We start from the raw sequence: 26522 nt of genomic DNA, 5'->3' as shown, positions 1-26522 counted from the left end.
GAATCGGGTAATAGGAACGTGCACGCCGCACACACCTTATCCAATGCAAAGCCCTGTACCTGCTCCCTTTGCTGTTCCACCTCTCCTGACGTGTTCCCATTTCCCATTCTCCATCACCGCCTCTTAAAAACAGCTTCAGAGCACACCGACCGCATAGATGGCCAAGATTCGGAAAACTAAAGGATATTGCCTCAAGCAGATATATCCACGTGAGCACATCTGTGTAAAGATCAAGCTCCAAGCTCTCCTTGGCAGGAGTCTGCATCTTTCTTTTGCTGGAGCCTCCTCTGAACAGTGGAAAACTTCTCATGTCTAGGTTTCCTTTGCCCCCATTTCTTTTCACATTGACTTGCTTTCTAGGTTTTCTCCGATAATTCCTTTATTTCCCCTTTTCACTTATTTTCCTTTCCTTCTGCAATCACTAACCTTGTCTCTTACTTCTCCCTTTCGCCTCTTTCGCCTCTTGCTACCTCTCAAAAAGGTTGCCCTTCCTACCTCCCTGTCGCATTCTCACTCTGGGACGTCTGCTTTTTCAGCTTGGCATCATGCCCTGGGGAGCGATCATGTGAACACCTTGGCCAAGGTCTACAAGGCTCCAACACAGTTAGGGCCCTTTAGGCTGGTAAAGAGGTGCTAACATTCGAAGTGCGAAGTGTGCGGGAGACCATGGTTACAAAAAGCCTTTGTTGCCTTCATTTTGCGCAGATGCTGCAGTTAATGTCTATGCTACCTGCTGGAATCCCCTAAACTCCTGTGCCCGCGAACATCTGCCCACTTCGCCCGTCCCCTGAAATGGATCAGTGGAGTGAACTTTGCTACCTGTTGAAAAAAGATACCCTGCCTTCACATGTCCCAGCAGCCTGACTGTAAGATGCCACGTGTCTCGCAACAATTTACAAGTTCATGCCGAGACTAATCTTTCCAGCACGCTACCAAAATCGTGGGTCAGCATCCGGAAAGCTAGTTTAGAAGTACCTGGACATTGTATATATGTGCCTTGAACTTCAAGGGCTTCAGAGCTAGCAACGACCTAAGAAGGGAAATGCACAAACCCACAACAAAGGTGCAAGAACTGTAACAATAGAAAAAAAGAGTAACATTACAATTGAAGTACAAAACTAGATCTGACATACAGTTAATTAGTACAGTCTATTCCAGGTTCGGGGAGCTGGCACCAGCCACAGGTTGCAGATACCTGCTTGACTAATGCATACACATGAAGCATATTTTTACTCGAAAATAAAGTTTAGCACAAATTAATATACAAGCTTAATCTTTATATTTTTCCCAATTTAAAACCCATTTATGCACTACCCTAAGGCAGCTCTCATCTGCGAGAGACCGATATAGAGAGAGGTGCCCCAACCTGAAAATGACCAGCAAACATCGGAAATGAAGTACATGGGAGCAAAATAGCACTGCAGACTAACAATCATCAGATGGCGTTCATTGCAGTCCAGGCAGGATTTCATAAACACATTGTGAGGTGTGGAATCTCTCTGGGTGCGTGCACTTAAAAAAGTACCCCAGCAGACCACCAGGAGGCCCGTGCCAAGATGGCGGCTTGAACTCTGTGCCACACCATTACTCAGTCTCTCTTCCTTATACCAACCCATACAAATGAGGTGTCCCACCTCACAGAAAGGTCCACAACAAAAAAATAAAAAAGGACTGTGGGTGCACCTGCCCCACCTACCGGAGCAAGGCTCCCTGCCCCTCCTTTTGGCAGGAGGCGGCCGAACCACCTCCACATCCTGTCCTTCCCATCTCGGATAGTTTCACATCGGAACAGATTGCAACAGCGCCTGTGGTCTCGACCAACAGGGCAGACCATCGCTGCAATGACTGGATGCAGTATAAGTGGCCCTCGTTGAGGGCGCTGTCTCTGTTGCCCCAAGACGCCTCCTGCCATCCTGGAGGAGACGCCAGACCCCGCTTCTGTCGCTGTGCCATCGGATCCCTTCGCTGGGGATACGGAGGATCCGGATGGATGGAACACAATGGCAAAATACCTCAAGAGGGATGTGAAGGAGGAGGTCACGGCGCACCGCCCGTCAAACTACGGGTGAAGTGTGTGGATGGAACGGGTGAAGTGTGTGGATGGAACGGGTGAAGTGTGAGGATGGGACGGATGAACTGATGTAGAATGGGTGAAGTGGGTGGAACGGGTGAAATGGTAGAACGTGTGAAGATGACATATGTGGATGGATGATGCTTGGAGTAAGGATAACGTGGGTAGAACGAATGAAAGGAGTAGTGCATAAAATGGTTGAAGGACATGGAACGGATGGGAGTGCACGGAACGGATGGGAGTGCACGGAACGGATGGGAGTGCACGGAACGGATGGGAGTGCACAGAATGGCGCGACGTACATGGAATGGTTTTGGAGGGCATGGAATGTCTGAAAGAGCTTTGAAAGGAACGGTCCGAGTGCTTGAAATGGTTGTAATGCACGGAACAGTCGGAGTACATGGAACGGATGAAGTTCATGGAACTATTGGAGTGTGCACGATCTCAAGCACCTACAGTAAACCACCATATTCCCATCTCCACGCTTACTCTCTTCTTTACACCACCACTCAAGTACAACACAGCGATACTATGACACCATTCGGTATAGCTGTTCTCATACCAACATCTGCCTCATACTCCCCCCATCACTCTAACTAAACACTGCTGGTTACACACCCCCCAGCAAGGCATTCTCCTCAGGCCCAACGCAGCCACAATCGGTCTGAATAAATCCTGCCAGAACGAACACATACTATTGACCTCTCAACCACCACACCTACCGCTAAGAAGCAGCTATTTCACGAATGCCACACCAGCTGCACACATATCCGGTGCTCACACGCACCTTTGACTCTCTCTACTCTCTCTACTGACTTGAACTTCGGTTCCCAAGGGCGTTCAACCTACCAGCGCCTTCAGACCATACCAATGGTACATAAGGCGCTATATAAATGCAGGTAACATAACATAACTTGGTGGATGTGAAGGTGTCCAGACCCTTTCCTGCAGAGGCACCTGATGCCTACAGTTGGTACGTGCCTACAGAGGCCCAGGGACTCCCTATCCTTCATAGTGTCCATAACAGAGTGGAACAACCCAGATAAGGAAGCCATTGGCCTAGGATGTACCTCCTGCAGGGCTTTCAGGAGGAGTTTCCGGATCACCTGAAAAGTGACTCACTGCTCCCCTGTGCCACCACTCGGACATCAATGTCTTCTGAAGAGGCTTCTCCACCAGACCAAGCAGGTAGGTGTTTGGAAGGATCCTTAAAGAAGGCACATGCTGCCTCTGCCATTGGCCTTCTTGTGGGGATTTACATGTCCTATCTCTCCCAGTTACTTTTGAACTATTTCCAGGCTCTCCTAGTTGCACTGAACCCTCATCGAGAAGATGTTCACTTCTGATATTACTTGCAACATCCTCTGGGCCTTTGAACTTGAAGTGTCAGTGGTGGCTGGCCAGAGTCAGGTCTGGCTGCGAGCTTGTAAGGGTGAGACCGTAGAGAGATCGATTCTGCAGCATCTTTCTTTTTGTGGTGAGAAGTCGTTTGGCCAGCATATGGGGAACTTGTTAAACAGGCAGAGAAGAATTTGGACTTGCTCTTCCGATAAAGTCTAAAACCGCCCGCACCAATCGCCTGCATCACTACTAATCCATCCCAGCCAGCCTCGGCCACCCGTTGAGGGGCTTTCAGAAGTAGAGTCAGGGGAAGAGATGCTTACTCTATGCTCGACCTCACCATCCAGCTGCAGGCACGCAGTCCACTCTGCCCTCCTGACTATCCGGAGCCGTCATCCAACCGGTGCTCCTAGAGGAGCAGGTAGGGGAGCTAATTCCATCACATTCCTGGTCCCGAAGCCTTCCGGCCCATAATAAATCTCTAGGGTGTGAATCGCTTTGTGTCCAAAGTGACATTTTGTATGGAGGCGCTCCAGTCCACCATTCCACTGACTGCACCGGGAGACTTCCTGTGTTCTGTGGACCTGGAGGATACTTACCATCACAGACATCAGGGAGAGGGATTGCAGGTTCCTAGTTTTGCGATCCAGGAAGGCCATTACCTTTCCAAGTCCTTCCTTTTGGCCTCTTCTCTGCTCAGAGGGCGTTCACAAAAGGTGCTGGCTCCACTGGCGGGCGTTCTCCATGTGAGAGAGATTAGAGTTCATACCTTGATGACTGGATGGCCCAGGGCTCGTCCCTGGCAGTGGCAACCAGGGAAATGACTATTGTCTACCAGACCCAGATATCCTGTGGGTGGAGATTGAATGTACATAAGAGCCATCTTCTTCCCTGCTTGTTGATGAGTTTATAGGAAGGGAATTCAACACAAGTTTGGGTCTGGTTTCTTTGCCTCTGCACAGGGCCCTCAAACTACAAGCCCGGCTACGGAGCCTTCCCGCCTCCCGATTTTTGGCCTGCTCGGACATGGCAGCTGCAATCTTAGTGGTCCCTTGGGCAAGGGTCCATCTTCAGCCATTTCGTGTCTCACGTCTTAAGGCACTGGGATCTTGCTTCTCAGGATTAGTCCCATCTCATTCCTGTGACCTCCAGAATCCGGACTACCCCTCAGTGGGGGTGCTCTCCCACTTCCAGAGGCGGTTTCTGTTGCCCCCCCCATCCTCCTCTGGTTGTGACAACGGATGCTAGCGTCGTGGGTTGGGGCGCCACCCTGCAGAGGATGGCTGTGCTCACTGGTCCTTGACAGAGGATGGAACGTCACCCAACTGGAAGGAACTGATGGTGGTCTATCAAGCCGTCATCCACTTACACCGTCGTTTGGAGGGCCAATCTGTCCTCGTTCGCATCAACACTATTTATTGGGTATTTATATTGCGCCTATACACAATGTGTTTCAAGATACAACTAGACGAAGGGGGGCAGGGACGACAAAAACGGTCCTACTCGGCCTTGTGACATTCGGATCATGCAAGTGCAGTAGCAAGAAGTGAGGGGAAGAGTGAAGGGGGGTGCTGGTCAGGGTGGAAGGGTCTGTGGGATAAGCGAGTGCCAGGGGAGGCCAGGTGGACAGAGCCAGGGAATGCAGAGAGTGCAGGGGAAGGAAGGTGCATGAGCTACGTGCAAGGTACGGAGCTGGACAGGCTAAAGGGGTGCGGGCCCTGCCAGGCTAGTGCAGGTTGAGAGGGGGGTGGAAGGGGGTGCTCAGGGGAGACCATGTGCAGGGGTAGACTGGATGAGGAGGGCCAGGCAGTCAGGAATAAGAGAGGAAGAGGAGGAGGGAAGCTTGAAGGGGAGCTGTGTGTCATCTGCATAACACTGGAAGTTAGGAGAGAAGGTGGAGATCAAATGGGCTAGAGGGGCCACGTAGACATTGGAAAGCCAAGGCGAGAGGATAGAGCCCTGAGGGACACTGCAGGTGGAGAGTGAGATGGAGGAGACAAAAGGGCCCAGTTGAACCTGGGAAGGGAGGTCACAGAGGAAGGAGGTCAACCAGTACAGAGCCAGGTCTGTGATGCCAAGGGTATCACAGAGTCGATTGATATGGGTGGCATGATTGACCGTATTAAAGGGAAGGTCAGGAAGGAGGAGAAAGGAAGGAGAGTTGGAATCGAGATTAGAGAGCAAGTCTTCACAGGTGTCCAGGACTGCAGTTTCCGTACCACTGGCAGCTCTGAAGTCAGACTGGTGGTCATGGGGACAACCAACAGATTCAGTGTGGTGGATAAGATGGGTGATTGATTGATTATTTATATAGCGCCTATACACAATGTGTTTCAAAGCGCTTCAAGGAGGGAGGGAACATAGGAAAATACAGTTACATTCAGTAAAAGTCCTTGAAACAATACAGAATGTGAAAAATAACTATCGTAATAGGCCTGTCGACATTTCTAATAGTGCAAGTGCATAGAACAAGTAAGGCAAGAAGTAATGGAAAGAGGGAGAACAAAGCAAGCAGTAACATTACCATGTCTGACGACAATTGATGTAGTGCAGGTGGTATACAAGAGGAGGGGCGGGAGGGGGCATGGGGGGGATATGAGTGTGGAGAAGGAGATGGACAAGGCACGCTACTGAGCACATTTGTCAGTGACAAATTTAAAAAGCAGGGAGGGGGGAGGGGGCGGAGGATGAAGAACAAGGGGGGAGGAGGGGAAACAGACAAGCTGCTATCAAAAGTCAAGGGAACAGATGATAGGAGTAAGTGCTAGGAGGGAGAAGGCTGAGAGGAGGGAGAAATAAGTAGGATGGGGAGTAGGAAGATAGTGGAAGAGGAGGGAATTATGGAGGGGAAAAGGGTAGAAGGCAGGAAAAGGGGGCAGGGGGGGTACGGGGGCACACAGACACTCATGGGGGTCAGCGATCCGGTGTACCGTGGAGGACAGGGGTAGACCGGGCCTTAGGAGTGGGCCTTGTGAGGAGGGCCAGCCAAGCCTGCCGGCCTTCCCATTGACCCAGATGAACAGGGCTACAGCCATCAAAGCCCCCCAGCAGCACCATGCCCAGCACTCCAGTGCAGGCAGATAACACGGCCATCTTGCAATGGCGAATTTAGCAAAAACGAAATAAGGCAACAGCAATAGCAAACAAAGGATTCCAATAAAATGCACCATAAAGTAGGATGTGAACAGTGCCTATGCAGGCAGAAGTCAGGGTATAATTTAAAGTCTCCTTTAATGCGCCGTCGCGTGCCGCTTCGGGAAGCCCAGTATTATGGGGCTTACCTTGCTAAAATGTCCGTGCCTCGCTGCAAGGGAAATCCGAGGCTGATGTTGCCAGAGAGTTGCGGCCACACAGGCAACCACGTCCGAGGGAGGAGAAAGAAACAAAAGAGTGGTAAGCTTCTTGAAGGGTTTGCCCAGGGAGAGAGTATGTAGGGGTTATGTAGATAGGGCGATAGTAGCTGGACAGGACGGGTCAGCAGAATGCTTTGGAAGGATCCAGTGGCAAATAAGCGATTGCAGAAATCAGCCAAGGATGGAGCAAGTGAGACCATGTTGTCCTTGATAGTTCTAGAGGAGCAGGGGAGCACCCGTTTGGATGAGACTTTCATAAAGTGGACTTAGAGTGGACTTGTCTAGGAACATCAGGCGATATGGGAGAGAAAGAGGAGTGTAGGAGGGAAGGGGCGAGGGGGGCCGAGGAAGGCCTGCGAGCCGAGGAGAGAGAAGGGAGTGGTGCAGAGGAGAGTGAGGGAGAGCGAGTACAGGATGTCCAGAGTTTGTGATTAAGTGATAGGCCAGTGCAGAGGGCCGGGGAAGGCAGAGGGGAAATGGAGACTGCAGTAGGATTGGCGAGGTACTTCCACAGATTTTGAAAGGTTCAGCTGTGTTAGTGGCCCAGAAATGTGGGCTTGGATATAGGCACTCTTCTTCGAGCATATGGACAGTCTGTATTGCCTGTGGAGCCGGTGGCAGGCCAGTTCGTCAGAGGATGCGTTTGAAGCTGCCACTTTGGCTCAGCAGCTCTGCACTGTGTTTCAGAGAGGCCAGGTCGGAGTCAAACCAGGTGTAGCGCATGGAGGCAGGCTACATGCAGATCCTCATGACAAGGGCAAGGATGTCGAAAGTGTTGAGATGGAGAGTTGAAGGGTAGTAAGGGCCGAGTCAGAGCGAGAGTCAGAGGAAGGAGGTTTGGCGGGATGAAGGTGACAGCAAAAGCAGCAACTGAAGCTTCATAGGTTGAATGACTGAGAAGGAGACTGGTATTGTAGGCGGGGGCTTAGCCGAGGGACCCAGGAGGTCCAGGTGAGCATGATCAGAGAGGAATAGCGAGAGGGTTGGAGATGGGGGATGTCAGTAGAGATGAGAGCATCCAAGGTGTGTCCGGCTGAGTGCGTCGGACTGGAGACAAGAATGTCACAGAGGTTGCGGAAGAGTCCAGAGGCCACATCAGGGGAGTCAAGGTGCATATTGTAGTCTTTCAGGAGAAGCTTGGAGGTGGAGGCCAAGTGAGAAGAGGTGAGGTCAGACCACTCAGAGGAAGATGGAGACCAGGCCAGGGGGCCTGTAGAGGGAGGCCAGAGTCAGCGAGAGGAGAGGAGAGACACCAAACCTACAGACGAGGCATTCGAAGGAGGAGTAGCACTGGGTGGGTATGACAGTAGCAGGTGCCCATTCAGGGAAGATCAGGGCCATTCTGCCTCCGGACTGGTTAGGCCTGGGCTTAAAGAGGATCTTTTAGCCCTCTGGCAGGAGCGTGTCAACAGATCTGGCCATGAACCACATCTCAGTGAGCGAGAATGCCGAGGCCGAGATCTTCAATATGGTGACAATAGTCTACATCGCCCGTTAGGGAGGATCAAGGTGTCCCTCTCTGGCGAGGGTGGCTGTTCAGATCATGGCTTGAGCAGAGATCCACCTGCTGTCTCCGGGGGCTGTCTACCTGCCAGGGGGGGTGGAGACCATGGCAGCAGATGCCCTCAGCAGAACGTCCCATCTCTCAACACGTTTTGTTTCACAGAGTGCGTGTAATGCCCTTTGCACAAGGTTTGGGCATTCTGCGATAGACCGGTTTATTTCCATCTCGACGCACCTTCTTCCATGTTACTGCACGTTGGGGCAGGATCCGGGCGCAGGACACGCTCTTGATTCCATGGCCTAGGGGTCTCACGTACACCTTTCCCCTCAGTCTCTCATTCCCAGGTTCCTGCTAGGGTGCATGAGGAGGCTGCTGTGATTCTGGTGACTGCGGCTTGTCCCTGGAGGTCGTGGTTCCCTCTTCTGCTGGAGTTGGACTCAGGCCCCTTGGTATCTTTTCTTGGCTTCTTGCCCGCTTTCAGCCCTCCCGGGTTCTTCCGGTCTGCTCTCGGGCCCTCCAACTAAGAGTAAGGAGGTGGAATTGATGGAGCTGGGCATGTCACAGGGGTTGGCGGTTGAAGTCCAGGGGTGTAGACATCTCTCCACTTTGAAGGCTTACTGGCAGTCCTCATCGGACTGGTGCATGCACCACAACCTGCTCCCCCTTTCCTGTGCCTTCCCTGGTCCATTCTGGATTTCCTGCAGGATGGTTTCCATCTGGGGGTTTGCAGTGTCCTCTCTCCCAGGGCACAGCCGACTGCCATTAGGGCTTTTTGGGACCCTTGGGGGGACCTGGGGGGTTATTGGTGACTTTTTTGCCCCTTGCCTCCTTCTGAACTTCTCCAGCACTCGGCCCCTCATCAAGCCTCCTTGTCCTTCCTGTCCGCTCCTGCGATTCATACCAGTCCTAGTTCGCACCCCAAACCACCACCCTCACCAGCACTCCCCCCTCCCCCACCCCCACATCCCGGAGGTGGGCCTGGTCGAGGAATTGTTATCCTAACAGGATGTGGCGGGGGTTCGGCCTCCTCTTGTCATGCCGTAAGAAGGCGGTGGGGAGTTGCTTGGAGGGTGGAGCCTCTGTCAGATAGTTTGGGCAGGTGCCCCAACCCCTTTTTTTTGCTGCGGACCAGTGGGCTACCTCGTACGTATGGACTGGTACGAAGAAGTGTAGGACTCGGTAACGAAAATTACCAGTAAGGCCAATACCTGTAATCAGGGTTGGACTGGGCGATACAATTGTCTCTGGCACCAACGAAAAAGTAGCCCACAGTTGTAAATGGATATTCATTCCTTTTTTGACACTGTTTGAATAGTAACAAAGGGGGAGTTTTTTGATAAAGTGTGATGCAAATTGCGCATTTTAAAGAATATTTATTCAGCAAAACTGGTCAAAACTACTAGCCACCGAGTGAATTAACTCATCAAACAGGCCCAAATTGGCCAAGAAAGTGTCCCACTTAGACAAAAAAAAAAACGGACCACACTAGCATTTTGTGAGAGAGAGAGAGAGAGAGAGAGAGAGAGAGAGAGAGAGAAGGTGGCTGAGGGGAGCCTGAAAGAGAGCTGAGTGTCATCTGCATAACATTGAAAATTGGAGCAGAAAAAAGCGATGCAGAGGGCAAGAGGTGCCAGGTAGTGGTTGAAGAGTCAGGAAGAGAGGTTGGTCCCTTGGGGAACACCACAAGTAGAGAAAGAGAGAGAGAGAGAAAGAAAGAAAGAGAAAGAAAGAATGAGGAAAGACCCCAGTTGGACCTCAGAGGGTTGGGTTGGTGAGAAAGTAGGTCAACCAGGTCAGGGCCCGATCAGTAATACCAAGGTTGTCGTGGAGGAGATTGAGCAGGATGACATTGTTGACCGTGTGAAAAGCAGCGGACAGATCGAGGAGAGTAAGGACAGAAGGAAGATTAGAGTCACGAATGGAGAGCATGTCTGCACTGGTGTTAAGGAGAGCAGTTTCCATGCCTCTGGCAACTCTGAAGCCAGACTGGTGGTCATGGAGGCAAACAACAGATTAAGCATGTAGATTAAGCTGGGAGATGGCCAGCTTTTCCAAGAGTTTTCCCAGGAAGGGAGTGATGGAGATCGGGCGATAGTTAGGCGTCGAGAAAGGATCGGCCGAGGGCTTCTTTAGAAGGGGGTGCACAAGAGTGCTTTAGTGGGGGAGGGGAAAGTTCCAGTGGCAAAGGAGTGATTGCAGAAATCGGCCAACAGCAGAATTGGAAGGATGCAGTCCCAGGCCTGCTGGTGGAGGTCAGGGGGGCTGCCATTGATGACTGTCTCTGGATCGCTGTGGGCAAAGAACGAGCCCCAGGTGATCAGAATCCGGATCATCAAGGGCTGTATTAAGAGTACATTAAGGAATTAGGCCGGAGGAGGCAGGGCTACCTCTCTGCAACGTAGACCCAATTGAGCAGAGAATTCTCAGAGAGTGGAGAAAGATGAGGGCAACTTCCCACCGACTTCCTAACATTCTGTGGTGTTTCACCAGAGTGCTGGTCATGATCATTAGCTGGTACAGGTTTGGAGTTCTGGGGCTCAACGAAGACTACTACTTGGGTCCATTTATTTTTTAAAAAATTCACTAACATACTACTCTTTTTACTGTCCCGATTATCACCTTTAGTCACACTTGATATGTTATGGCTAGAGATGTAACTGATGAAATGACTGTATGACCACCTTTAGATTGTGCACCATGCTGATGGGCAGATGAGCGCTTCTTAATTTGGTTATACACGAATTTTAGTCTGTCTGCATGACTGGCCAAGTGTTATTTATATGTCAATGATCATATGTTCTATGACACTTGATTTACAACCAAATTGTGAACCATTTTTGGGCAGTGAAGTTGTCTGGCCTATACATCATAATTACGGAAATTACTATATATTGAAGGGGTATAAATAATAGACCTTGTGACGCTCGATATATGAGCTTTTATTTTAGATTAATATCCTTGATCCTTCGCCCCTCTTTTATGTGCCACCAGATCCAATATTGACTTTAATAAATTCCAGTCACATTCATCATTCATGCATGCGGTGCTAATCACTATACACTACTCTAAACATTACATAATGGTCGCTTCATTGACCAATTACAGCGGTCCTACACGACAAAGTCCTCACTATCCTAACAGAACACTATCCTCTGGTACATGCATTCTGAGCAACGAGTACCACCTTCTTCCCCCTATGGGGGCCTTTTTAGCTGGTGAACATAACAGCAAGCTGTTTACCATACCTCAATTTTGATCTCCCTCTCCAGGAAATTACTACTAGTTTGTTTCTTTGGGGGCCTTTTTTAGGCTGCTCACAGTGTTTTTATGTTCCTCTGATTACATTAACTCTCCGTGACACGGATGCCATGTTTTGGCGCCGTTCACACCATTAGCAAGATTGGCCTTGTTGCCAGCCCAACTAGAAGTACTTTGCTTACCTGCACCTTTTTCACGGGCCTTTATACTCAAATCTATGAGGTCCCATGTGCCTTTTAGGGATCGCAAGTTCGCCGGCTCAGGTTTGTTTACACATTACGTCATTCACGCGCTAACGTGATGACGTCATGTTATCAACATCTCGGGCCACCTGTTACTCTGCCTCGCACTTTGCGGCAACAATTACTTACTTTGTGACAGTGACAATGGTTCCACTATTGTGAGGTCTACCCCAGATAATGCTTATGGCATATCTTCTAATTATACTCTAATTTGAGTACGCCGCGTCACACGCATCCGCGTGATGACGTCACGCCTTAGAACACAATATAAACACGCACAGTGTTTCAAATGGCATCGGCTTTCCTTCTGGGCTCTGGTCTCCATTTGGCAGCGCTATTGTTAAACAGGTAAGATCTTCCCTACCCAAGGGAATTCTTGATATGCAAAGGAGCCCTCGCTGTGCAGTACCTCCTTCCCACTAAGTCCTTCACCTCTTTAGTTACACTCTTCCCAATTTTTTTCCCGCTAAGATTTTTACCTTTTTTTCCACTCTTCCCATTGTTATTTCTTTTAGTGACAGTGGATACCTGCTGAACATTTGAAAAAGTTATTGGCTACAATCTGGGTTTTTCAAGCCACCTCCTTGGACCACTAAGAACCTTGGGAACTATACCATGGCTAAAACAATTATTCAGTGTCCAGATAGATCGCCATCAGTTGTACGTTTATTTTTTTAGCCTTAGTTTTCTCTTCCTGCAACCTCTTATTAGCTTCTGATACTCACTCCTCTTTTACAGATAGGAGTCCGTTGACAATACTCATTTTGTACTGTCTCATCGATTACCTGGGATCCTCTTCCTGGACCTACTACCTCTTTGCTTGAAGATATTTTACTAAATTCACACGGTTAGAGCCACTTCTATCTGCTGTTACTCTTTAGTCCACACTTGCGATATCTATTCTATGATCATATAGTCCACCTTGTGCACAGCACAGTTTATAAAGTAATCCCATGACACTGATCTACTGCTTTTATTCGAATAGAAATATTATGGTAGCTGTCCAGTTAAAACATGTTATTTTTTTGCGTCAATGTACCCAGAACTTTAGATATCTAGTGTTAATTATGCTCATTCAATTAGCCTATATACACCAGTTGAAGTTTGTTCAAACGACTTGTTTTGCAAAATTGTTGTTAATGGAAAATATCACTCTAATGTAAACTTTGTACATATCTTTCCTTAGAATTTTTGATTTGCCCCTGATGAAGAGTGTTGTACCACTCGAAACGCGTTGGGCCATCCACAGTTTCAACATCAAGAATAAATATGAATTTTGGTTCTTGTGACCTACTTTGCCTGAATGTTGATTTCTTTAATAATTGACCTTTTTGAGCTTGGTTTAATGCAAAGGTTTCAAAAGATATTATTAGAAACACTGTTTAGAATACAAACTAATTGTTGGTCTGGTTTTCCAGACATTGGAAAGTGTGCAGGGGACGCGAGTTCCTTAATTGGGAACTTATCTTGTTTCTTATTACTTTGTGCAACCTAGGTATCAAGGTTGCCTAGCTCTCCTCTGTACCTCATATCTATTTTCTATTTTCCTTAAATTTCCTACTTAGACAATAATCCAATACACTATTACCCACATTAATAGGGTGTGCCTTATCCGTCCAATTTTCTCTTTTACAGGTTTGGAGTGGCCCGTACATCTGAAGAGAGATGTAGGCATTTGCTTAAGCGGTGAGTGGCCATTGCAGGACAGCAATGTTTTGCAGATCCGGAGCAGCTCAAGGAAGTGTAAATAGGGAGAAGTACTTGACCCAGCTTGGAATACTTAGAAGATCTGGCCGGCAGGAAGACTCTCTTTCAGGAATTAAGAGTTGGTTTAGGGGTGAGGGGACAGAGAAGTTTGGCTCATTTGCCGAGGGTGGAGGGGCGACCTTCCCTGTAAAGTCTTTGTGTGGTGACCCAGCTGGGCCACAAATCAGTACACAGGAGTAAAGAGGAAGGGAGGGGAATCCCCCCCCGCAGAGATGGGACTGTGACAAGAGAGACCCCTCACTCCAGAGAAGCATAGCTCTATTGCAGCGATTCCAGAGGGGAGACAAATAAAATGGACCAGCAGCAGCGTGTAGGGATTGGGCCCACGTGTGGACTACTTCAATGTGGCCATGAAGAATAATATAAATATATTTTAAGTTAAATAAAAGGTCGATGGACATCCATCTAGGCATCCGACTGCGCAAAATAATAGGGGAGAGTAGGTAAGGTAGAGGATAGGCCCAAAGTACAAAACAACAACTTGCTATCTGCAGTCATGATGGGCATGACATACAAGGCTACAGTATTGGAATTGAAAACTCAGGAGACAGACTTGGCATTGAAACTTTAGAACATGGAGAACAAGGAACGGATAAACAACCTGCATATTTTTGGCCTTGCAGAAAAGGAGGGAGAATGCCTTAATGAGGTGGACAGGAAGGTTAAGAGCTCATGAATGCTCTTTTTAAAGAGAGGGGAAAGGGAATTCTAGACAAAGCCCATAGAGAAGGTGGTGCTGGAAAAGGACAGAGGTTGCTCGGTGCTGCTACTATAATCGGAAGATGGAATTATCAGTTCGGGCAAAGAGGGTGGATCCCAGCGAAAGGCTAACCGTCTGGATTTTTCAAGGCTTAACTGAGCGGACAATGTCAAAAAGGAGGGAATGCAACCCCTCCCACCCCCCCAAGCACTTTGCAAACAGATCATGGTGTCTTCGATATAGCCGGGGATACCCTTTTGCTCTTCAGTTTTAGCAGGGAGAAGAATCATATTGGATTACCACATTGGAGGAGAGCACTGCAGGCCTCAAACACAATGGAACAAAGACTAGTGCCTGGTGCTTCCAAAGATAGAAAGGCCAAGCAATATGGGGTGCCCCTCATGGAATGGGGGGGGTAAGGAAGAAAAGGTGGGTGAAAGGAAATACAGGAATATGAGTGCCACCACCTACCCAGGGAAGGAACAAAATTACTCTTCTGTACAGGGAGGGGTGCGCAATCCTGGGTCTGGGTGGGGGGGGGCTAAGAGATAACAAGCTGAAATGTATCGAGAGCGGGAGGTCAGTTGCACTATTTATGGGGTGGTTTAAGAATGCAAAGCTCTCATGATCTTTTAGCTTGAATGAAGGGGATGTGGATGAGTGAATCATCAAACCTTTGGATTGATGGCATGGTGAACCTGGGCATCTCTGGACTGGGACTAAGAATGTGGTGACCAGAGAGTTCAAAAAGAATAATATCTTGGACATGTTATTACAGGAAACAAAACAAAAGCGAGGGAAGTGAAAACATTTTTTGGGAGACGAGTGGTGCAGTCCTTTTGGGCTTTGGAAAAAAGCAAGATGAGGGTGGGAGGTTTATGAGATCTTGATTTGGAGGTTGCTGGGAATTTAGGGTGATAGATGTACACAGAGTGTTTCAAGTAAGTCTCTTCGTAGTGAAGGATGAAGTAAGGGAGAACAAGAGGACTATGTTTATTATATGTCCCGAACCAAAAATAAGGCTTGGTTTGGTTAAGGACACATAGTTGTGGTAAAGAAAAGCACATGTCTGCTTGGATGTTGCGGCGGGATTTAATAGCATTTCGGACCAGAGATTACACTGGCACTGCAAGGGTAGGCATGCTTCTAAGGATTGGTGGCCAGAGCTTGCTGAAGCAGCATCTGTAGTGGTCCCTTTTGTGGTATGTTTGGAAGGAAATATAATCTGGGGAGGAAGGGCTTTACTCAACACCCCACTCCCTACCCACCATCCATTCCACTTACCCCCGAATAGTGTGGTAATGGAACACAGGAAAAAGTACCTGATCATCTACAGCTCCATTCGGTTGATTAGATGGTCAGATCACTATATGGCCATTACTGCGATGAATGTAGGCAATCGGATGCTTTGAGAACAACGATGGAGGTGCAATCATTCACTTTTCCAGGATGTGGCTTTTAGAGAGTCCTTAAGGCAGGAAATACAATCCTTTGATGGAAACAAAACAGGTGAGTAAAGTGGAGTATGATTTGGGAGGCAGCCAAAGACACTTTTAGGTGGAGAACAGAATTGCTCTTGGAGATGCAGGGCGGGGGGAAAAAAACAACAGCTCAAACTCGGGGGTGGGTCATTCAGAGTGTTGCGATTTGTGACACATTACAAGAAAGGGAATAAGGCAGACCAGCTGCTGGTAAACAAGTTGGGGCTTCAAAGATAGGAGGCAAGAGCATTTGGAAGATGGGGAGCAGGTGCAAGTGGATCTAGGTCACCTGGTGCCTTTCAGGTTGCCGCTCTTGCTTCCCAATTAGCAAGCCTCGCCCACCTGGTGCCTTCATGGTTGCCGCTCTTTTTCCCTACTCAAGGAGCCCTCCAGCCTCTTTTCCTTTGCAGATGGGGAGCAGGTGCAAGTGGCTCTAGGTCACCTGGCCTAAGCACCACCCACCTTCTTAGCCCTGCCTCTTCCTTCCTACTCTTAACTCTTCGATCAAGGGAGTCTCTCTCCCATGCGTCCGAAGCAAAGGGCCGACGAAAAAAAGGGCAATTCCTGTTTGGACCTGTTCGGACCCAGGGCCCGACCCCCTGCTCAGACAGCAGGTAAGCATGCACCAACATGCGTTTACCCCTTCTGTCCCCCCCCCCTGTCCGGATAGGATATATTCTCGATGCACCATCACCGTCTTGTGGCCAATGCTGGATTTGACTTTTATGAACTTCATTGATTCACGGTGCGTCACCCTTTCTCAACTCTCATGCTGAACTTCCTTTGCATCTTGTACTCACGGTGGCCCTGAATCATGTTGTTCCCATCTTCATCTTGTATCCTGGCTTGCAACATTATGTGTTACTACTGACTCTGCAATTGTATTCACTCTCCCCTCTTGCATTTCCACTCGTTTTGACTGCTTACTCTGTTCTCTCCTCCTCTTCCTCTCCCTTTTCCTATCTCCTCCCGTTACTTTCTTCTATGCACTTACTCTATCAGAATTGTCCCTGGACCGAGTACGATAGCAACTTTGTCCGTCTCCTCCCACCTCCTCTTACTTGTTTTTTTTTCCTCCCACCCCCCCTCCAGCACTATCTGAAATGTCATCAGGCCTAGTACGATAGTCGCTTGTTTTGTTCCTCCCCTCCCTTTCTGGACCCCTCTCCCTCACCTTTTATTTTTCTCCGGTGCTACCAGAAATGTCGTCAGGCCTAGTACAGTAGTCTGCTGTCTTTTTCCATTTCCTTCCCACTCTCCCCTCCCTTCCTTCCTTATCTATGTCTTAGCTCTTGCACTATCTGAAATGGCGTCAGGCCGAGTCCGATTTTTTTTTTTTTTTTTTTAAAGATTTTTATTTTGAAAACCAATAAATACAAACCAAACTTGCAGCATTATTTACAATAAACTCGTGAACATCAATTAACGCTCATTACTGCTCCCCAATCCCCCCTCCCCCCAAGAGCTTATTTGCATTTCTGGTTCTGTATCCGCTGCGTGTGGCTGGGTATCGATTCCTTCCGAAGCTGCAGGATCCACTACTGTGCCAAGCAGTCCTGTTATTAACATTCTCCAAGCCATCAGGTTACCCACATCTTCTTCCCCGCACTTGCTACATACCTCCTGCCACACCACCGTTTCAGCCTCCGCCCATTTTTGCAAGTCCCGCCACCATATCTCTACCCGTGGCTTGTGGCATTGCTTCCAGCCCATAGCTATCCTTCTCTTAGCAAGCACATATGCCAGGTCCCTCAGTTTCCCAAGCTGTTTAGTGTTCCGTGGGAAACCCTCCCAACAGGCAGACCCAGGCTGTATCTATGTTGAGCGAGACACCTTTATCTGCTAGTTTCCGTGCCACTTCCCCCCAAAAAAGCTTCAATCACTGGGCAAGACCAGAACATGTGTGTCATATCTGCGTCTTCCTCGTCGCATTTTGGGCATGCTCGTCTTCCTGCGTTTGCAAACTTAGATATTCTCTTCGGGGTCATATAGGCTCTATGCGTTATGTAGAACTGTATCTGCTGCAATCTAGCATTTCTGGACACTTTCTTGTGGTATCCTATAGCACGTTCCCACATTCCATCGGTCATCTGTGCCCCCACCTCCGCTTCCCAGTCCAGCCTCAGGTGAGTCAAATCCTTCCCCACCAGGGTCATCACCATCTCATACAGTCTAGAGATCTCGTGCCCTCCTTCTGATATATCATATATTGTTCCCATTAGAACATCTGGTTCTTCCGCCAGTACAATCTCTGGCCAGGTTTTGCGAATAGTCTGCACTAGCCTACGATACGTGACATATTGGCCTCCATGCAAGCCTGTCTCTTCTCCCAGTTCTTGGAACTCTTTAATAGCCCCTTCTTGCCATATGTCTCCCAATGTGACCAGCCCAACCGATTCCCAATAGGTCCCGATTATCATCCTGAGCTGGTTGTCTCCCATGGCTAAGGCAACTAGTGGCACCTGTGGGGAACATGGGCATGGGTTCTCCATCAGTTGGCATACTCTGTGCCACATCTTCCACCAAAGCAACAGCATACCCGGGCGTTCTTTCATTTCAAGTCTAGTCACCCAGATAATCTCATTTAGGTAAAACGGGGTGCAGTCCTGCCCAAACAGACTAGATTCAGGAGTTTCTTCATCAGAGAGCCATTTGGTTACATATTGCAATTGACTGGCTACATAATAGGCCTCAAAGTTCGGTAGCTTGATGCCCCTCTATCATGGAAGTTCTGTAGCTTCCATAGCGCCACTCTATTGCGAGTGCCGTGCCACAGGAAGTCCCTACACATGCGGTTCAGTTTGACAAAAAAACTTTTGGGTATCAAGTATGGTAGATTACTGAAGAAATGTAACAGCCTAGGCAGGACCACCATTTTGAGCATCGCCCCCCGTCCCATCATCGCCAGCGGCAGCTTCTCCCAAAACTTCATATTTGTGAGGATTTTTTTCACAGCCGCCTCTGTGTCATGCAAGTGTTCCTCCTCCACAGTATGATATACATCTATTCCGAGGTAGCGGAAGGAATCAGCCGCCCAAGGTACGGACAACACTGGCAACCGTTCCAGAGGGGCTCCTATGTAGCTCCCCAATGGGAACATGCTCGATTTTTGGGGGTTCACCGCAATGCCGGACAATTTAGCATACTTTTCCATGACCTCTAGAATATACTGAAGATTTTCTTCCGGATATTTCAAATACAGTAGCAAATCGTCAGCATATAAGGATATTAGGTGTTTCTCTCCCCCTGCTTCAATACCGACCATGTCATATTGTTGTCTGAGGTACACTGCCAGGGGCTCTAGGGCCAGAATGTATAACATCGGAGACCAAGGGCACCCTTGTCTGGTGCCTCTACTGAGCTGCCACCTTTCAGATATCACCGATCCTGTGCGTACTCTGGCCAGTGGTTCACTATACAACAATTTAGCCCACCTAACATAACCCGGCCCCATCCCGTATTCTGCCAGGGCCGCCAGCAACCATGGCCACCTCACTGAATCAAAAGCTTTGACTGCATCTAGGGACACCACCGCCATTTCCCCATCGCTCCCGTTTCCCTCTTCAATCACTCGGTGGAGTCGCCTGTGGTTGTGGGTTATATTTCTGTTGGGGACATAACCTGTCTGATCCGGGTGTATCAGGTTACTGATGACCCTTCTCAGCCTATTAGCCAGGACCGCCGTCAAGATCTTGCTGTCCTGGTTCAACATTGACAACGGCCTATAGGAGCCGCAGCAATGCCCTGGCTTGTTGGGCTTGGGGAGCGGCACGATTAGTGCTTCTCTGAGCGTGTCCGGTAGCCGACCCTTCTCAAAAGATTCATTGAGCATCTCTAGCATGCATGGGGGGGGGGGGGGGGGGGAGTACTTTTGCTTTATATGTTTTGTAAAACTGAGCCGGGAATCCATCCGTACCCGGGGTCTTGCAGGTGGGCAGCTGTTTCACCACTTCCTCTAATTCCTCCAGGGTAATCGGTGCATCTAGTTGCCGAGTCTGATAGTTAATTTCATATCCTCACTGTTCATGGCCTGTAAGAATGTCACTGCATTTTTTCCTTGTTCCCTCCCTTGCCTTTAAGCGCTTTGAAACACACTGAGTATAGGCGCTACATAAATAAACAATATATCACATCATTAGGCGACTATCTGGAGAAGCGCTCAAGCACCAGGGGGACATTGCCCATAGCTTTTCTTAATTCTATAGCGATCTGTGTAGAGCAGAGGTCAAGGGCACAATAGACCAAATAAGAGATTGTATAGGGGTTTAGTTCTTCGGCAGCTCTCAGCAGGAGGGCAAGGTGAAGTTAGACAGCCCCATTACAACTGAGGCAAAAGATAAGTGGCTTGGGGGACATGAGCTCTGGGAAAGCACCAGGTGGGGGAGTAGGCTCACTATTCAATAAAATATTCACTTTGATTTCGTCTGCCTTACTTCGCAAGGTTCTATAATAGTATTTTACAGGGGAAGGGGATCCTTCCCTCTTTTTTGGAGGTAACTATATCGGTAATACACAAGGACAGAAATGAACCTAAAGAATGTGCATCTTATAGGCCCAAATGCCTCCTCAATTCAGATGCAAAGATCTTAGTAAAAATCCTGTAATCACGTCCGGTGTATGTCCTGCACAAGTTAGTTCATGTGGATTAGGTGGGGTTTATTTGAGGTCACCAGGATGAAGACAATACAGATGCCCAGCTGATCCGGCCCACCTATCACTGGACACAGTCGATGGAATGGAGCTGTCCATCTGGAGCTTTATGTGAGAGGTGTCTCTCCGGCAGAGTTCAGAGGGCAATGGAGAAGCCCCAGGAGAGTTATTGTGAACTGAGTGAGATCCAACGTTTTCAGGCTGGGCAACACGGCAGGTATGTCCAGTATCTCCCCTGTTTGCCTTAGATTTGGAACACCTGGCAGCGGCGATGAGAGTGAAGGCGTCAATTTGTGTCTTTCAAATAGGAGTGACGGAATATAACTTGGGTCTTTTTGCAGATGAAATGTTGCTCCACCTAGGGGACCTCCTAAAGACTATTCCTAAAGTTTTGGAGGAAATAGAAATAAATGGCAATCTTTTGTGATTCAAAGTTAACTATACAAAGTCCATTCTCTGCACACAGATGAGAATTGGGGCGGTGTTGGTGACCTTCAGTCCCTTTTCCCTTTGAAATTCAGAGGGAATCAATAAAATACTTTAACTTAGGAAATTCCTGGGAGGAGTTATACAATGCTAATTTCCATCCACAATGGGCAAAGATGAAGAGAGCTAAACATTTGGTCGAATGTGATGGGCAGACTGAATGCAGAAAAAACTAATACCTTGCCCAGGATACAGTTTGTTTCAGATGCTGCCCAGACAATTCTTGGAGTCAGCCCTTACTGACTTGAGGGCCGTAATTCATTTTCTTTGGGGACACTAGTATTTCCTACGGAAGAGGGAGAAGTGGGGCTCCCAGACATCAGTGTGGGCCAGCTGAGGCTCATCGTAGACCTCTTGAAGGACATGGTGAAGAGTTGACATAAAAAACCAAGTCCTCGCTTCTGTAACGGTGGGGGATTGGTTGTAGGTTCCAAGGAGAGAAAGGCAGATTCTGCTGCTGTGGGTAATTGTGGATGTATGGGGAAAATGCAAAAATACTAGGAAGTGCTCTTTGTGGCCTTCCTTTAGCTGCATTTGGGCTCCTCCACTTAAAGATTATATGAAAGACCAGAGATTTCAGAAATGAAAGGAGTTTGGAGACAGCAAACCAACACTGGGAAGGTGGACATTTTTTTGACCTTACCACACCTATCGGAGAGGTTTGCTAGGTTGACATTTTGTCTTTCTAAATTCTGCCATCTGTGAAGGCATCATAAAGCAAGACAGACAAAAGACTTACAAAATAAAATGGTTCATTAAATCAAATTGCAGGATGGCTGAAGGCCTAACTTGCCCTATGCTTTGGTGGGATTTCCCTACCTGAACAATACTAAGGAAAGTCTGAGTTAGAAAGTTCAACTTAAAAGTCTGTCCGTGTCCAAAACCGATCCTTGCCCTCACAACTAAAGCTAAACAGTGTGTAGGGATTTCAATAAGAAATGGTGATCAACACAACTTCTAAGCTTCTTCCAGCTCCTAGCTTTCTCTTCAGCTCCCCTTCCCCAAGTTCAAGAAAGTTCCACAAATCCTTGAGGTTCCCTTCCCCAAGTTCAAAACAATACAGTTCCACGCAATCCTCAGGGTTCTCTCCCCCAAGACTTTAATGTAACAGCTCTCCAAGTTCAACACAACTCTTGATCAACCTGACCTTCTGAATGGTATCACCAGTTCGTTTACAGTGCTTCTCCTTGGTTCATTTCACAAAGTCTTTAGCTTTCACAATTTAGGGCTCACTGGTCTAGGCGCAGTTGTCAGACCACCTGGTCCACTCAAAGGTCACGCAACCATGAACCCTAGTCTCACCAGCCCACACAGGTTGCTCTGTACATGCCTCTGTGAACAGATTAACATTCACTTAATTTCTCCTTGTCGGCCTCTTGGCTTTGCCACAATGTGTCACACCTCTGGCCAGTCTTTGGCCTTGCAGCACTGTATCCAAGCATTAAGTTCACTTTGTGGTTGTCTTGTCCTACCTCACCTTTCTATTGTTCTCTTTCACACTTGGGCTCTCTTTCTGTTGAGAAATTTCAAATTTGCACTTTCCCTTTTAACTTTCATCCACTATTCGCTTTGCCCATAAACTTTCATTCCGTTCAGTGTTCAATATGCTTTGTTTTGCTTGGTTTCAAGTTTTCATGCGTACAATTCTTGGTATAAATTCATAAATGCCTTCTGGATATCTTCTTGGTCTGCAAAGGTCTCTTCATGCAGCTTATGTAGGCTTGGGTACTGCATATTCCCCATAGCCTTCATTAAATGTCTCTTTCTCAATGGCATTTGGCTTGGGCCATGTTAGCTTCCCAGCCTTCCCAACTTCCACTGGGTGTGCTTTTATCTTATTCACCGATATCGGTATTCGAAATATACTTGTTTTGTCATTTCCATATATTTGCTATGCCCGGGCCCCTGTGTCTTCTAGCAGAGTCACCGTTTCTCCACACAGCCTCGAGTAGAGCTTCTTATGGGACCCGCTTTTCTCCAGCGTCCCGTTACGCCTGTGTGCCGGCTCCTCTGCTTGCCATCTCTGTCAATAGATGCTCTTTAGGATGGTGTCTCCTACCATTGCTCAGTGGTGCAAGCGTTACGTCGGGTATTTCGGAGCTTCTCCGAACGCCCTCAACCTGCTTGTAGCGTGCTTCTTCTACCATAGTTCAGCACAGGAGTTTGTCTGCCCCTGGTGGCACTTTCCTCTGCGTGTCCTCGGTCACAGGCTTCTCCGCAGGCCAGGATCTGCACCCTTCTGGCTGCCGCTTCCGACCCAAACGCCGACCAGAGCTGCGCCTCTAGCTTCTCCCACAGCATCTGCTTTGCATTGCCTTCTGGGTCTCCCATGCTCCTCTTTTCCCACCTGTGACCAAACACTGCCTAACCCGTGTTCACCTACGTGTCCACAGCTGCCTTTACTTGCATTGGGAATTAGCTTTTTAAGGTTCCCGCCTCCATTAGGATACGGAAAAGAGCTAAACTGCTCATTCCAATTCCAGTAGCCTTTCTTCCTTTTCAGTGGCATCCTCCTCGTCTCAGTACCAGAGTGGGGTTTGTACAGAGGTGTAGCAATAAAGAAAGGCTGTGTACTCCTAGTTGGTCTCTTCCTCGCCCCAGTACTAAAAGTGATGTGCGTTTCTATAACCTTCAATGGGCAAATAAGGAGAGGATTTACAATAGCCCATAAAAACTGGGGAAGGTTTGGGCTGGTCTTCATAAGGGAAAGGGGAACCATGTCCCCTTAGTAACCCTCCATTTACCTGCCTTCTGTGTCGAGATTTATAATTCTTCCTCATGCTACCCTGACCAGAGGGAAAGGGGTAACAACATCCCACAAAGACTTCTGGGATTATGGGTTCATCATGGAATGGGAAGGGAGAGTACTGAGTCTCCCTCAGGGACGTCCTCTCTCCAATCCTGAAGGACCCTCCTCCCAGGTGATCCTTCCTCACTTCTCCATCCTCAGGGTCAGGATCCAAAAGCGATGGCCTTTGCCTCGCCACCTCAGAAGAGGACCCAAGGGGATAGATATGAGGACACCGTCATATAAACCTGAACAATGTTTGCACTTTCAAAAGTTGTTTTATTAGAAGCGTGCTCTTGGGTACAGGCTGAACAAGACCCGGAGTCACAGCAGAGTTTAGCTGCCAGCATATTCTAAAGCAGGGGGTGTCTCCATTAAGCACAGTTTATCCCAAGGACATCTATGTTAGATAGAAATGTCATACGTCAGGGTGACTTATACGTTTTTTCAGAATTCCTTGTTGCAAAGACAGACAACACTTAACACAGCATTGCTTGCTGCGCTACGAGGAAACACTCGTTAATGATCCTTCCCTAACGTTAGAGCATGTGGCCCCTCGCCTCACTGTTACCAGGACCTGTGCTGGCTGATGAGGATTTACAGGATTGTGTCAGTGTGGTTTGCCAATGTACTACTCTCAGGCCTGAGGGTGCGCTATTTTCATGGACGGATCATCCCAGCGCCTGCCCTCTTGGGGAGCACTGGTCTCCATATGCGGTTGTTGAATTGTTACATGATGAATTCATTATTTTGTTGGCCCGAATAACCAATGTTTCCATTTTGACGCAGGTCGCAAAGCTCACTGCATGTTATCATCTGCATGTCATCTTGCATCCGCTGACTCCGTCACCATCTATAGGGACAGTAGATACGATTGGGGGATAGCCCATGATTGTGGTCAAATTTGGAAAGAGCAGGGGTTTCGCACCTTGGCAGGGACACCCATCCTTATATATCGCAGCCCTCCTTGATGACCCAAAGGAATTGCAATTGTCAAATGCTCTGCACATACAAATGGGGTGGGGGAGGAACGTGGTGTCCAGCGGTAATTAAGCAGCTGATGATGATGATGATGATGCAGCCCAAGGCGTGGCTCTGTGCACCCCTGAAACCATGGCTGGAATATATGTGAATGAAACTGATGTGTCAGACAGTTTGAGCAAGTCGCAAACTCTAGCCACAAAAGAAAATGTCAGTTTGGAAAAGAAGGGAGCGGTGAAGGATACAGATGGGATTTGGAGACAAAAGGAAACCTATAATGCCTCAAAAGGCAGTTAGTTGGAAGTGCATATAGATTTAGCACATGTGAATGAACACGCCATGGTGTCACAGGTGTACTCAGCATGGTGGCCTCCAGGTTTCACAATGGCAGGAATTCAGATTGGTGGCATTTTGGCATTTAGAAGACTGATGAACAATTTCAATCGGGGGCTAGATGGGCTCCACCCCCGGCTGGCCCATTCCAGGTCTTGCAAACTGATTTTTCCCACATGTCACCATCGGTTAACTTCTGTGCCTACCTCCTTGCAATGGTTGACATATTCAGTGGTTGAGTCGAAGCGTATCCCTGCAGGAGAGGATGCTCAGACAGTAGCTAAGTGCTTGTTGCAAGATTTAATACCGATATGGGGTATCCCTGTCTCTATAGACAGAGACAGGTCCCCCATTTTGCTTTAATATCTCCAATTTACAAAGCCTTCTCAATTGAACACAAGTTGCACACGCCCTACCATCCACAAGCGTGTGCCCGGGTGGCAAAACGCAGTGCACATCTTACAAATCAGCAAAGATCTGCATAGACACGGAGCTAAATTGGTTCCAATCTCTGCCCATTGTGTTAATGTACACAGGCTCCATTAACAGAACACTGGCCTCTCCCCTCATGACATTCTTAACACATGCCCTATGCGTTTACCTTTTCATCCCTTCCATTGTGTGATGAGAATATGATACAGTACTTTATTTCTTTGGCGTCTGCCTCCAGTCTCTCCATTCAAAGGTCTCAGCAACTTTCCCAGAGCAACCAGACCAGCCGCTGCCCAATATCCAGCCTGGGGATCAGGTGTTCCCGAGAGCCCACACCCAGAAATCGGCACTGGAACCACACTGGAAAGGACCATTTGTGGTCCTCCTGATGTCATACACTTTTGTGAAGTATGAGGGCCTACAGATATGAATCCACGCACTGCATGCGAGTAAGCAGAAGGAGTCCCCCGCCCTCGCACCATTAGCCGCACCCTTACCAACAGTCCTGGAGCTCTGGAGGAATAAAGACTTAGCAAGAACTTTCCATCAACATTTCCAACGATACAAAAACATTAGGTATCTACCTTGATTCCACTTTGTCACTCATAAGACAAACAAATGCTGTTGCTTCTGCATCGGCCTACACCTGCAAGCTTATAACAGCTTGCAAACCGTTTTTGACTGCCCCTAATTTTATCACCCTCCCCAGAACCCTTGTTCCAGCAAAAAGTGATAAGTATAAGGCATTACACTAAGGTACCAGCCAAAGAAACATCAACAAGCTCCAAGTCACCCAGAACAATGCTATAAGGGTAGCCCTTAAGATCCCTAGGAAATCTCAAATTTCTGACAGGCGACAAAGTCTACACTGGCTCCCTATTGCCTCCAGAATATAACTCAAAACTCTTGCACTTGCGCACAAATCCAAAACCAACCAGGCACCCATCTATCTTGCTAACCGCTTCACCGCCCACATTCCTAACGGACCCTTAAGATCTGCACAAACTCATTCACTGGTAATACCCAGATTCAAGCTCCAGAAAGCAGGGGATCCAGCTTCCCAGTCCTCGCCGCTAAACTCTGGAACACATTACCCTCTACACTTAGAGCTGAACCATCTCACCGTGTATTTAAG

The 26522-nt window shown here is 48.2% G+C and overlaps 1 protein-coding gene across 2 annotated transcripts in view; it reads right to left on the bottom strand.

Moving 5' to 3' along the window:
• The window catches only part of ACOX1 (acyl-CoA oxidase 1), a 153838-nt gene that overhangs the window by 63732 nt on the left and 63584 nt on the right, over positions 1-26522 (bottom strand). The gene's annotated exons all lie outside the window — the stretch shown is intronic.

The sequence above is a fragment of the Ambystoma mexicanum genome, chromosome 3q, assembly GCF_040938575.1.
Source record: "Ambystoma mexicanum isolate Mex_15411 chromosome 3q, UKY_AmexF1_1, whole genome shotgun sequence".
NCBI lineage: Eukaryota > Metazoa > Chordata > Amphibia > Caudata > Ambystomatidae > Ambystoma > Ambystoma mexicanum.
Note: the sequence above shows the minus strand (reverse complement) of the source record. Positions and strands in the feature narration are given on the sequence as shown.